The sequence below is a fragment of the Helianthus annuus genome, chromosome 4 (genome assembly GCF_002127325.2).
Source record: "Helianthus annuus cultivar XRQ/B chromosome 4, HanXRQr2.0-SUNRISE, whole genome shotgun sequence".
NCBI lineage: Eukaryota > Viridiplantae > Streptophyta > Magnoliopsida > Asterales > Asteraceae > Helianthus > Helianthus annuus.
The window spans coordinates 39421668-39435659 of NC_035436.2; the positions used below are offsets into that span (position 1 = coordinate 39421668).

Sequence of the window (13992 nt, forward strand, 5' to 3'; positions counted from 1 at the left end):
GACCCCCACCGACACCCCCCAAAAACCTAAACCCCCCATCCCCACCCCACAAAAACCTAAATTCACCCTCCCACCAAAAGCCTAACCCTCCCCCCACCCCAAAATCTAAACCCCCTACCACCTTCCCCAAAACCTAAAACTAAACCCTAAACATAAGCCCGAAAAAAACCTAAACCCCGCCACCCCCACACCCAAAAACCTAATCCTAATCCTAAACCTCCAAAAAACCTAACCCTAAAAAGCTAATCTAAACTTAAAAGTTAATTTTAAGCATGTAATGTACATGTATAGTACACATATAATGCACATGTGTAGTACAAGTTTTGTTTTTGAAATTTTTTTATATATAAAAAATAACGATTTTTTTTTATAAAAAATTGTAATTTTTTTTGGAATGTTTTTTAGGATTTTTTAGGCTTTTTAATTAGTTTTCTAGTTTTCTCATTTATATGTACTTTTCTCATGATCTCCTCCCATAACCAACATATGCTTATATATATATATATATATATATATATAGGGTGGGGTTCATGCGAGAACCACCTTTATTGCGAGAACCGCGAGAACCAATGTGAACGGATGGCAATTTTGTAAATAAAAAAAAAATTAAATTCGCGCTCCCTCGCTACGGACGCCAGCGTTTAATTAAAACATGATCTATAGTACAATTTCAAGTCCAACCAACACAAACTCTCCCAAATCAGACGATTTTCCCCCAAAAATCTCACAAAAACATTCCGATATCAATCGCCGATACTCAATATTCAATCGCCGATACTCAATGCCGCTCCCTATTCCAGCAGTTCATCAGAAAAATTCGCCATACGATCATCCTATTCAATCGCCGTCCGCACATTAATCGCCGGCTCGAAATTAGGGCAAAAACAGCCATACCGAATCGATTTAGGGCAAAAAACGGTAATACTCGGCATATTCGGCGAGGTTTATATATCACGAAGAGCATACGTCGTTGCATAGATTTACGAACTTGAAAGTTCATCATGTAAGTTCATACTATGTAATATCATACAAAGTTCTTTGTGCTTGTTCATGTATGTGCTTGTTCATATAGATTACAGCCGATTATATAGCCGATTATATGTATGTGCTTGTTCATACTTACAGCCGATTATATGTATGTGCTTGTTTAATAGATTACAGCCGATGTAGGTCAATACAATTATGTGTTAGTGATTGATTTGGAATGCACATGTGCATAGATTATGTGTTTGTGATTGATTTGGAATGCACATGTGCATAATATTGTTCATGTAAATAGATTATGTGTTTGTGATTGATTTGGAATGCACATGTGCATAATATTGTTCATGTAAATACAATTATGTGTTTGTGTTTTGATTTGGAGTGCACATGTGCATAATATTGTTGTATGTATGCACATGTGCATATTTATATTACATCCGCATGTAAATACGATTATGTGTTTCTGTTTGTTTTAGAATGCACATGTGCATAATATTGTTGCGATTATATGTTTGTGTTTGTTTTGGAATGCACATGTGCATAATATTGTTGTATGTATGCACATGTGCATAGTTATATTACATCCGCTCTTTATTGTCTGTCCGAGGTACTGGCTATTGGGTTTACTGTCTATGCATAATATTGTTGTATGTATGCACATGTGCATAGTTATATTACATCCGCTCTTTATTGTCTGTCCGAGGTACTAGCTACTGGGTTTACTGTCTGTGCTTTTGGGATCCGTATTTACTTCCCGAGTTGTTGATCTCCGGGTTAGTCAGCTGCATACACGTAGGGTCTATTGTTAATGCTGGTAGTTTGCTGCATGTTGTGACTATTATGTTAATGGTGCACCGGATAACAGACCTACTGTTTGTACGTCTCCAAAGTGTGAGCCTAAAGCATAGTGCTGAATTTATGATGCTGCTGGATCTTAATATAGCCTCAAAATGCTTGTGTATGGCTGTTAACAGCTGGCCGCATAACTTATTCATTTGGTCCTGCGGTAAAAGTTCCAGGGGTATTTTGGTTGAAAAGACTGAAGGTTTTAATGTTTGTTCGCGTAGATTACAACCGATGTTGTGCATATGTGTTTGTGTTTGTTTGTTCGTGTAGTGTGCATATGTGTTTGTGTTTTCTTTGGAATGCACATGTGCATAATGTGATAACTTATGTTTATACTTATGGTTTTGGTTCATATTTATGCTTGATTGGTATGCACATGTGCATAACGTGTTAGAATGCACATGTGCATAATGTGATAACTTATGGTTTTACTGATAACTTATGGTTTTGGTTCATATTTATGATTGATTGGTATGCACATGTGCATAACATGATAAAATATGTTTATAATTTGTAACCGAATTTGTTTTTGTCGGGTCAATGTGTTAACATGTGTATATATTGATAAATTGTTTAATAGTTGTATGTATGCACATGTGCATAATTATAGCTGCTTAGTTATAGTTATGCGCGTGTGTTAGTGTTAATATACATTCTCCTTGTATGCAGTAAAATGGAAAAAAAAAACAAAGAAAGTTACGTTTCTACTGAAGCCGAGAGATGAAGGGTCGAAAAGAATGCCTGATGCGACAGAAGACGAGCATGCGGTTGTTAAGCAAAAAGGTTAGAAAGTATTGAGAACTTACTGTTAATATTAGTATTGTTAATGACGCAATATGCATTTATGCACATGTGCATTATCAGTTTTTTTTTCAAATGTTATAACTCACGCAAACGCATTAATTTTTTGAATTCAGGTATTTTAAAGGTGGAAAAGAACGCACAAAAGGAAAAAAGCATACAGAAACGAAAAGATGCAACTAAATGTGTTGATGTAGAAAGAAGGACTAGCAAACGCAAACACGAAGAAACAACCAAAGGTTTGGATGTAACATGTAAGACAAAGAACAAAAGGATTGTAAGATCGCTAAGACAAGTGAAAGACACCAAAGTTGATAACAATGATAGTGATGGTACGTGTTATTGAAAATAATTAACAAAAATTTGAAATGCACATGTACATTTTTTTTGTACATACATTATATAACATTTGCATGTTATTATGTTGATAAACAGGTTTAAATAAAGAAGTTGTGTCACCGAAAGTTAAGAAGACGGTGAGTAAAAAGGTTATGAGGGTATCTAACTGGCAATCGATACGAACACGCATATCTCCGCATCAACTTTTGGTGGGGTTAAACACATTCTCTAAACAACAGTTGGTAGCAATAAAAAATATGGGGTTTGGAAGTATTATGAAGCTTAAAACTGACAGCTTGCCAGCGAAGATGTCACATTTTGTGGTAGACAATTTTAGCAGGAAAGATATGGCAATCAAGTTGACTGTTGGAAACATTGAAGTTAACGAAACTGTTATTAGCGAGTTGTTGGGATTGAGAAACAGCGGGGCTGTTATAGAGTATAAAAAGAAGGAGAAAAAGAAGGATAAAGAGAATGAGGAGCAGAAAGAACATAAGGATGAACAAAAGGGGAAAAATAATGATAAAAACAGTGGGTCTGATATAGAATCTGATGTGAAAGAAGACGAAGACGAAGAAGAAGAAGAAGATGAGGAAGTTGGGATATTGGCTGAGTGGAAGAATTTATACAAAGGGCGTACAATAACACCAAGTAGAATTGTCGATAGATTAAGAGATAACCCAACGGAGGATGGCATGATGTTTAAATATGATTTTTTGACATTGTTCATGAATACAATGGTGGAAATAAACAAAGATGGTAGATGCAAAATTGATTTTCTGAAATGCTTAGGCGAAGATGTGGCGGTTGAAGATGTGAACTGGTGCAAGTATATTTGTGATAGTATGAAGATGAGCAAAGATGGATGGCAACGGGATAGCACGTCAAAATATTTTAATGGTGCTCTTACAATATTGGTGGTAAGTTAAGTGTTATGTTTGAAATAAGATATATAATTAATTTGAATTTTTGTATAAATTATTTTGTTTTTAGTTTGTATATATATATGTATATATAGTTTTCACATATGGTAATAATGCACATGTGCAGATGTTATATGTGGATAGAACATTGTGTGGGGACATCAATACGGTCCGAACATCGAGTCCATTATCATTCTGGACTAAAGAAATGTTGAGCAGAAGGCAGACATGGGAAATAAAGAATGGCGGTTTTGGAAAAGGGGCATTACGTGAAGGATATGTCGACACGAGCATGAAACGAAAGAGGATAGAATGAAGAAAGTGGAGCAAATGGTAGATAAGAATGAAGGCGAAAAGAAAAATGTGACGTTTGAGGTACGTATAATGTTTTAACATGATTTATTTATTTATTTTTGTTTTTTTGTTTTTTTATGCAATTATAAATGTGATCCAGTGCAATTATAAATGTGATCCAGCTTTCGTTGATTATATTGTTTAAAATAATAACTTGTATTTTGTAGATTGTATGTGGTTGACATAGATATGTGTTAGGTTAATAGACATGTGGTGGGGTTAGTGGTTAGGATACGATGAATATGATACATGTTGTGCAACCTGATGCACATGTGCATAATGATGTGTTGATATGAACATATAATTTATGCACATGTGCATACATATAATTTATGCATATATGATATGTGCATGATGTTGTGTTGATATGAACATATAATTTATGCACATGTGCATACATATATTTTATGCATATATGATGTATACGATACATGTTGTGCAAGATGATGCACATGTGCATAATGTTGTGTCGATATGAACATATAATTTATGCACATGTGCATAATAAGAATTTTAAGATGATTTGTGCAAACTGATGCACATGTGCATAATGTTGTGTTTATATGAACATATAATTCATGTTCTACAAGTTGATGCACATGTGCATAACCGTGTTTTATAATGTGATAAAGATGCTGAATATATGCATAATGTTGGGTTGATATTACTAACTTTGTTTTATTGATGTGTTATTAATTAGGAGCATGTTCGTATGGTTGAAAGTTTAATGGCTGAGACATTAAGCAAAAAAAAGTTGTTAAATAAAGAGTTGGATGATATTTGTTACAAATATCCAAAGAATGAGAAGGTTGAAGAGTTGGTGAGGGAGTATGATAGAACGTTTAGAGGTGAAAACAAAATGTCGGTTTTGCTAAGCACAAAGGAGATGGGTGACAGCAAATAAAACAAAGTGATGGCGCGTGAAAAAGACAAAAAGGTTAATGTTAAAATCAAAGGTGGGATGAAGGTGTTTACAAGGTCAAGAAAAAGAAGTTTAAAAGATGAAGGTGATGTGTTGGACGGTGTATCAAAAAATGACGAATGTGGTGCAACGAAGGTCGATGGAGTGACACAAAACGATGGGGATATAAAGTTAGACAAAGTTATCGGTGAGACCATTAAGTGGGCAGAAACGGAAAAGAGTGTTATGAAGAGGCAAACACGTAGGAGGAAAGAAGTAGATAACACCGTACCGAGTTTTGAGTTGTTGTCACAAAGCTCGCAAAGCTCACAAAGTTCACCAGAAGCAGACATTGGAACAAAGGTGCATGCGAGTGTTAAAGATACAAAGGTAAACGTACATGTGAGTGGTAGAGATACAAATGTGGTTGACATGAATGAGCCATTAAATGATGATGAAAAAACGTTATGGCAATATTTGCTGACAAGAATCGACAACAAACGAAGGTATGGACGTGAATTATAATGTTATGTTATTATTTGTTGTGACATAATAATTTAGAATTACAATCTGATGTACAAATTAATATTGTAGGGCGGAGAGCAAAAAATGTAATGTGGACGATAAAGAAATAGATGTTGAAAAGGAGAAGAAAGAGGTCAGCCTGACATTCAAGTAAGATTAAATATGCATTAATTTTTATTTAAAAATCTGTTACATATTGTAGTATAGGAAGCAATTTGTTTAGTAATGACATAAACTTTTGTCATATAAAGCATTTAATCAGTAAATTCAGAATAATTAGGTGGGTTGTTTATATTGTTCGCATGTTATAAGGGTCTGGTTGGTTGCGATTGATTAGGTTAGCGGCTGTTGTGATTTGAAGGGTAGTTAAAAATATGGTGTAGGTATATGGGCTGATGAATTTTGGCATAAAAATATGGTGTATAGTATATGTAATGTATTTTATGCACATGTTCATACAGAACATAACTGATTGTGATTTGAAGGGTAGTTAAAAATATAGTGTAGGTATATGAGCTGATGAATTTTGGCATAAAAAATATGGTGTATAGTATATGTAATGTATTCTATGCACATGTGCATACGGAACATAACTGATGTAATTTATTGTGACGATTACAGCTCAACTATTTTTGAAACCTCACATGGAATGACAACGCGCGCATTTTTGATAAACACATTGGAGGATGGGCAATGGATCTCACAAAACGTGATAGATTGTTGGGCGGCTATTTTGAATTACGAAGAGAAAAAAAACAATACATCAGGGAAAAGGCGATTATGGTGTTATACGACAACTATCGTAAGTGTGTTATAATTCATGTTTAACAATCATATTTAGGATATTTATACTTGTGTGTGACATGTATTTATGTAACGTGCAGCCGGATTATGTGTTGAAAACGAAACAGACGGAACAACAGGCGTTTACAATATTAACTTCACACTTGAAGGAGGTTGTTGAGTGTAACAATAAAATGTTGGAGTTAAAGGAATTTAACATCATAATAATACCAATGATCGAAAGAAAGCATTTCTATATAATATGCTTTGATTTGGAGAACGCAAAGGTCGAAGTTATTGATAATATGGTGAGTAGCCGCGGGTTTTATAGAATGTCAGCAGGAAGAAGTTTTAAAGAAAATGGAACACCATCTAAAGTGGTAAGTATAGATTTTTTATATTAAATGTTATATTTGAAAATAAGGATATATGAATATGACATGTAGTAACACTAAATATTATTATTATTTTTTTTTTGTAGAAAAATTATATGGTTGGCTATTTGAAGAGTGTTAAACATCCAAGCGCGGCACGCATGGCAGCTGCACCGTTGACGAAGAAAAAACTGGAATGGGCGACGAGCGATAATTTCAACGATTGTGGCGTGTTTGCTACGAGGCACATGGAAATGTACAAAGGGAGTGATGTCGAGTTTGAATGCGGTTTTAGTACGCAAAAAAATATTCAAGACATGCAATTGCAAAACATGAGGATGAAGATTGCAACAAAACTGTTACTATCAGAGGCGAACGTGTACAAGGCAACGGTTATGTACCTCGCAAGAAAAGCAATACAAAATTTGGAAGATGAAAGGATGCGGGAATTGTTGGAAAAAGAGCGAGCAAAACAAGAAAAATTTTGGGACATTCTTAGCAAATGGAAGAATGCGGATAAAGTTTGAGGGTAGTAGTAGTTCATGACACGTAGGTAGTATTTGAACATTAAACTGGTAATTTGGATTGTTTTGTTTGGTTAGGCATGTTAGATGGTTGTGTTGGGAAGGTAACAAGTTGATACAGTTATGATGCATGTTAAATTTTGGTTAGGTGTGGTTGGAATTAGATAATCATGTTACTAATAGTTGGTTGATATACTCAGAAGTTGAAATCTTAGCAAATTGGTAATGTATAGTGTAAAAATTGTTGTGTTGGATATGTGATATGGTGATCAATGTTTGGATTTATAGTTCATATAGTTTGTTGTTTATTCACACGTGAATTAATTTGGTTACAGTAACAAGTTCGTGTTGTGTGTTGTTTATGCACATGTGAAATAATATGGTTAAATGACCATATGCACATGTGCATACAGTGTTATTAGTTATAAATGTATATGTTTGTTAAAATATGGAATGTTACGTTGATTAGTAAGTTAAATGACCCGTATGCACATGTGCATACAGGTGCATGAAGTGATATAACACAGTTGATAAGTAAGTTAAATGACTGTATGCACATGTGCATACAGTATGTGCATGAAGTGATAAAACACACAAAGATTAAATGTTAAGTTTGTATATGTAATTGGGTATAACTAACAAATGGTTTTAAATTCATACTAGTAACATGTATAATCATACTAGTAATCATACTAGTAACATGTATAATGTTAAAAAAATATTATATTGATAAACAGGTGGTTTTGAAAAACGTAAAATACAATTTCTAAATACATATGCACATGTGCATATGACAAGTTAATCACCAATATCAATACTGTAAGTTAAATGGGTACTAATAAAAAATAAACAAAACAAACATTAGTAGTCATAATTAGATAAGTTCGCTAATCATAAGTTGTAATACATAATAAATCAATCAAGAATCACGAGCTATGTTGGATGGTTTGTGACGTCTAGTTGAACGCCTAAGGTTTTGATCAGGCTCAAAAGACTGTTCAGGTTCACGCCCAACATGTGTTTGCTCGGGTACGGGAGCTTTTTGCATAGAGACGGGGTATTCAGATGCATCGTAATCAGAAGAATTATACTCATTGATGTCATCATTGGTGTCATCGTCGGTGTCATCGAAATCAACATCAGTATCATCAGAATCAGAATCAGACGAGGCGGGTAGTCCAGCGGCGATAGCAGAAGCACGTTTAGCTGCTCGTGCAGCAAGTTTGGCAGCTTTGATTTTCTCGCAGTTGCGAGAATCATGGTCAAATACATACTTGTTGCATTTGTTGCATAAGCGGGCGGCTTTTTGTCATTTACCGGCTTTCTTTCGTTTATCTTTAATGTTTTGACCATCGGGGCCGATCCGTTGTTTTTTGGTCCCACAACCTTTGTTTCTAATACCTTGCGGAGGATGGACACTTTTGCTTAGATTTGAAGGTATGTTTAAGATGTCACTGATGTTTGCAGTTTTTTGAACGGAACGAGGTTGAGGCTCACACGGGAACGATTCAAATACACGGTTTCTGATGCGTTTGATCTCAGAAGATAAGGAACGTAGCTGATCAGGATTGCGTCTGAGTCGGGTTGTGCATTAAGTGACTAAATCCATTATTTCATTGTGGATGATAGCAAACTCGCTGTTGTTAGATGAGTATATGTTAGATATGCTATGAACAACCGACGGGAGCGCATCTCGTTTCCAACGTGGAATGATGTAGTGGGACGGTATCCGTTCAATTTGGTGGTAACGGAATATACAGAATACATGTCGGCATAGGTATCTAATACGAGTGAACCCAAGACATGTACAGCTTACAGTTTGTTCAGGTACATTGAGCGACACCTGCACATATGCATAACATATATTATAAATAGAATGAATACATGAGTGGTAATATGAACAAGTTTAAATAATTGATTCAAATACACTGTTTGATATACGAACGAGTGAATAACATAAGATAAAATTTGATACATGCACATGTGAATAACAAAAAATTATTCAAACAGACAATAGGTATAACATAAGACAAAGTTTGATACATGCACATGTGCATAACAAAAATTGATAAAACCAAAAAAATTAATCAAACAGACGGTTACAATAGTTGTAACATGACAAAAATTGATATATGCACATGTGCATAATAAAAATTGATCAAACAGACATAACAGGACAAAAATTGATATATGCACATGTGCATAATAAAAAATTGATCAAACAGACAGTAGACAGTTATAATATATATATTGAGGTTAATATGTAGTAATGGTATATTGGGGTAAGGACATACCTCGAATTCATTGACATAAGACATGTTTGATTTGCAGTAACGAACAGTGTAATTTTTTACGTCGGTTGTTCCAGGACGTTCAATTGGCATACAATGGAACATGCCCAGATATATTTCTTTTCGAACTTCAAGAAACATAGACCATGTATATGTTTCGGACGCGTGTGCCTCTATGCGAAGACCGGTAGATAAGCGAGGGGTCGACATGTCGCTTTTAAATTCGAGATCTCGTTGTGTATGTCGTTGAGCATCGATACTGGTTTCAAAACACATTAAAAATTGAACTAATGTGTTAGTTTCTGACGAGTTGACTTTAAAACGCGCGTTTGAGCTCTCACATCTGGATGTAGTCTTCATCAAACAACACATCGGTATCTCTCTAAAATAACACGGGACCCATTCGTGACGTATAGCAAACATCTCACAAAGCCACGGATGATTGTCTAGGTGATATTCGTCCATCAACACGTGCCATCTTTCTTCAAATGTTTGTGGTGTGATGAATAAATTCCACACCAGCTTATGTATTGACGAACGAAGAGTGGTATTATCAAGGATGTCATTTGAAATATGTAAATGAGGAAACATGAATAATAAAAAAGTTGAATTATTTACTCATATTATATGGTTTAATTGGAGCCGTGTTAATATAAAAAAAATAGAGTGTTTACCTTGGACGGAAGTTTTCTCATTATGTGCCACATGCACAAACGATGGATGGAGTTTGTGAAAACGGTTGATACAGCTTGTTTCATTGATGCGTCTTGGTCAGTGAGAACAAAGATTGGTTGTTTCTTATGTGCAGCCAGAAAGGTGTTTAGTAACCATGTATACGACTCTATAGTCTCATCGTATAACATGCCAGCGCCAAAGATAACACATTTTTTGTGGTGATCAACTCCGGTGAATGGCACAAAAATCATTTTGTATCTGTAAATAAAACATATGATATTAAAAAATTATTAGTAATTTCACATGATGAAACAATATAGTATCTTACTTATTGGTGTCATATGTAGCGTCGAATGCACACACATCACCGAAAGCCTCATAATTTCGCAATGATACGAAATCAGCCCAAAAGAAAGATCGCAACTCATTGTCACCTATGACACAATCAAAATAGAAATCATTAAGATTGGTAACTCGAGATCTCATGGTATGTAAGAGGATGTCTGCATCGCGTTCACCGATGAATGCACGTATGTCTCTAGAGCAATTTTTGAAATCTTCTGTTGTGCCTCGAACATTTTGAGGTCCGCCTTTAAGTGATGCTTGAATGTTATGTGCAACAGTTGGGCCGATTTTGTTAAGACTAACTTTGTGAATGAACCGTTGCTCCTCAAATCCAAGTTTCCTGTTTTGTTTTAACATGTTGGCGTGATCGCTACCAATCATGCAATGGTTGTGCGCGGCGATGAAACCATATATTTTGTATTGTTCGGTAGCACGATCAAACCTCACTTTAATACGCGCACGGCACCCGGAAACTGTGAATCGGCTTTGTCTATGTTGTTTCTGGGATTTATCATAAATGGTTGGAGCATTTTTGGATGGAGCATTGGGGTCAGATTCTGTGACTCGTGGTTGTCCTTCTCTTGAACATAATATATATCTATGAGTGGAGATTTTCGTATTAGGATTGTCATGATACTTTTTGTTCTTCGATGTACCGATACGAGTAGAAAACCCGGATTGCGTAGCATATGTGTTGTACATCATGACAATATCTTCCCAATGGGTAAATGTACTATTTACCACAGGAAGGTATCTAACATCAACTTGAGGTATCCAATACGGGGTGCCATTAGGTGTAGCATGTATGGCAGCCGTAATAGTTCCTGTAAGAGATAATTAATAAATTAAATGATAGTGAGAAATAATTAATAAATTAAAAAAAATTGTCAACATGATATAGGGACGAATAGTATAATTGTAATTAATATGCACATGTACATTGGCAGTTAATGTACGATGTCATAAGTTATTGATTTGCAATCATAATGCATACGTGCATAAATTTGCATTGAAAACATAATTTGAGATAAAGATGAATAATGTGTAATATGAAGAACTTAACACAATACACATGTGCATATAACATTAAGTAATCATATTTTCAACAAAAAACAATTGTAAACATGCAATGCAGTTAACACAATGCACATGTGCATATTGAGTAATCGTAATGAACAACATACACAATGCACATGTGCATATAATATTGAGTAATCGTAATGAACAACATAAACAGTTGTGAACATGATAAAGTTATGAACATGATAAAAAGGAGTATATCATTGAACAATTCACATTTTACATAAAATGCATATAAAATACCTTTAGTTTCAAACCGAATGAACTGTAAATGTTCATGTTCTGTGCTTGTAGGTGCTGTACCAGTAGATGTGGTGGTACCAGTAGATGTGGTGTTACCAGTAGATGTGGTGTCAACGGGTAACGATTGATCAGGTAATTTAGCAGTTTCAGAGCCTACGTTGCCTGATGTAAACATTGAATCAAGCGTCTGAATTTCAAACCCATGAAGGGTGTGTCGATTTGCAACTGGGTTTGCAACTGTTGTAAACACAGGATTGTAACTTTCAGTTGGATTAATAGCAAGTAAGGTATTGACATCAACATCAGACGGACCTACAGCAGAAATATCAGACGGACCCAAAGCAGAAATAGGATTTACAATGACATTAGATGGGCCGCAAAAACTAGCATCTTGATGTGGATGATATGAAGAAGATGTTGTATGATGATCACCCGATGCAGAAGGTTCAACTCCAACACGAGATGAGTCAGACGAAGCCATTAATATCCGAAATCAGTATACCAACGACGAAATCAGTATCACAATTGAACCCCCCGTAAAATGTGTAAGTACACGCCGCCGTGAAAACGTAGAAAAGCAGTCGCCGCCGTGAATATGTAGAAATCAGTCGCCGCCGTCGTTGATTATGCAAAATATCAAACGAAACGACGAAATCAGTATCACAATTGAACCCCCCGTAAAATGTGTAAGTCCACGCCGACGTGAAAATGTAGAAAAGCAGTCGCCGCCAGTCACCGCCGTGAATATGTAGAGATCAGTCGCCGTCGTCGTCGATTATGCAAAATCTCAAACGAAACCCTAGTTTGAAAAATACAACAGTGAACATTGAAAACGACGGCAGTGAACGATATGATAAGCGCGTGTTTTTTAATTAAATATCATTAATTACAAGTTTGCCACGTGTTCACATTGGTTCTCACGGTTCTCGCAATAAGAGGTGGTTCCTAACGGATCTTTATCCTATATATATATATATATATATATATATATACATACATATATGACTTAATATTTTTGGGGTGTTACATTTTCTTCTTCACTTCTTACTTTAAGTGTATTTTGTATATTAAAATCCATTTATATTTGATATTTACACGTAATAATATATAATATATAATGCGCTTCTTAATATTGGCCAATTACACACCATAATAGTGACACTCACCAAAAAAAAATAATTCCTTATTTTGTTGTAAGCCAAAATAGTAACATTCACCAAAAAGAAACTCAACTCCTTATTTTGTTTTACACTAAGTATTTTAGTTTTTTTTAATTATTTTTGTGTTTATGATTTTCGATCAATGCAAAATACGTTTTGGAATCCTTTTGAGCATATTTTGAGCTCTTTTTTTGGTTACTATGAATGTGTTGATATTATTACGAAACCAACTTATACTGACCTAACTCCTATTGTAACGCTCGGGTAATAATTCTAGTTACTATTAAAATGTATCTCTAAGGCCGGATGGGGCGGTCCGTGATCACCCATCGACAACGCGTGGTGACGCGTTATACACTGCTGCCGGTCACCACCATCACACGTTAACTTGACAACGCGTGGCCACTATCACGCATTGTATATTTAACTTGTTTTGTTGTTTTGTGAATGATTTTGATGATGGAGATTAGTGTGTGGTGAGTGATTGACATTTCTACTAAAATCCATCACTAGTGATGGAATAATGTTCGATGACATGGCGGAACTCGATTGGAAGTTGTGAGTGAGTGATGAGTGATGACCACCCCTATTGTGACAACCCGAAATTTCAATGTCAGTGTCGTCTAGCCTCGTAATTTTAATATTCTGTCATTCCTTTCACACTACGTTTTATCGTATGTTATGGTGAGTGCTTGCTACTTGTTACTGGTTAGATCAGTTAAGCAGGGTTGATTGTTATTATGTATATGTAAAGGCTAATATTGTGATACACTTTGACTAGAAACCGCACATTCAACACACTCTATTAGTTTTTGGGCCTGGCGTATATCTTACCTCAACTCTC

At 35.3% G+C, this 13992-nt stretch overlaps 1 long non-coding RNA gene across 1 annotated transcript; it reads left to right on the forward strand.

Moving 5' to 3' along the window:
• Positions 1-5740: 5740 nt before the first annotated feature.
• On the forward strand, positions 5741-6692 carry LOC118491648. The gene is made up of 3 exons (XR_004891698.1): positions 5741-5823; positions 6295-6475; positions 6558-6692. It is a non-coding gene; the product is annotated as an uncharacterized LOC118491648 (long non-coding RNA).
• Positions 6693-13992: the final 7300 nt, after the last annotated feature.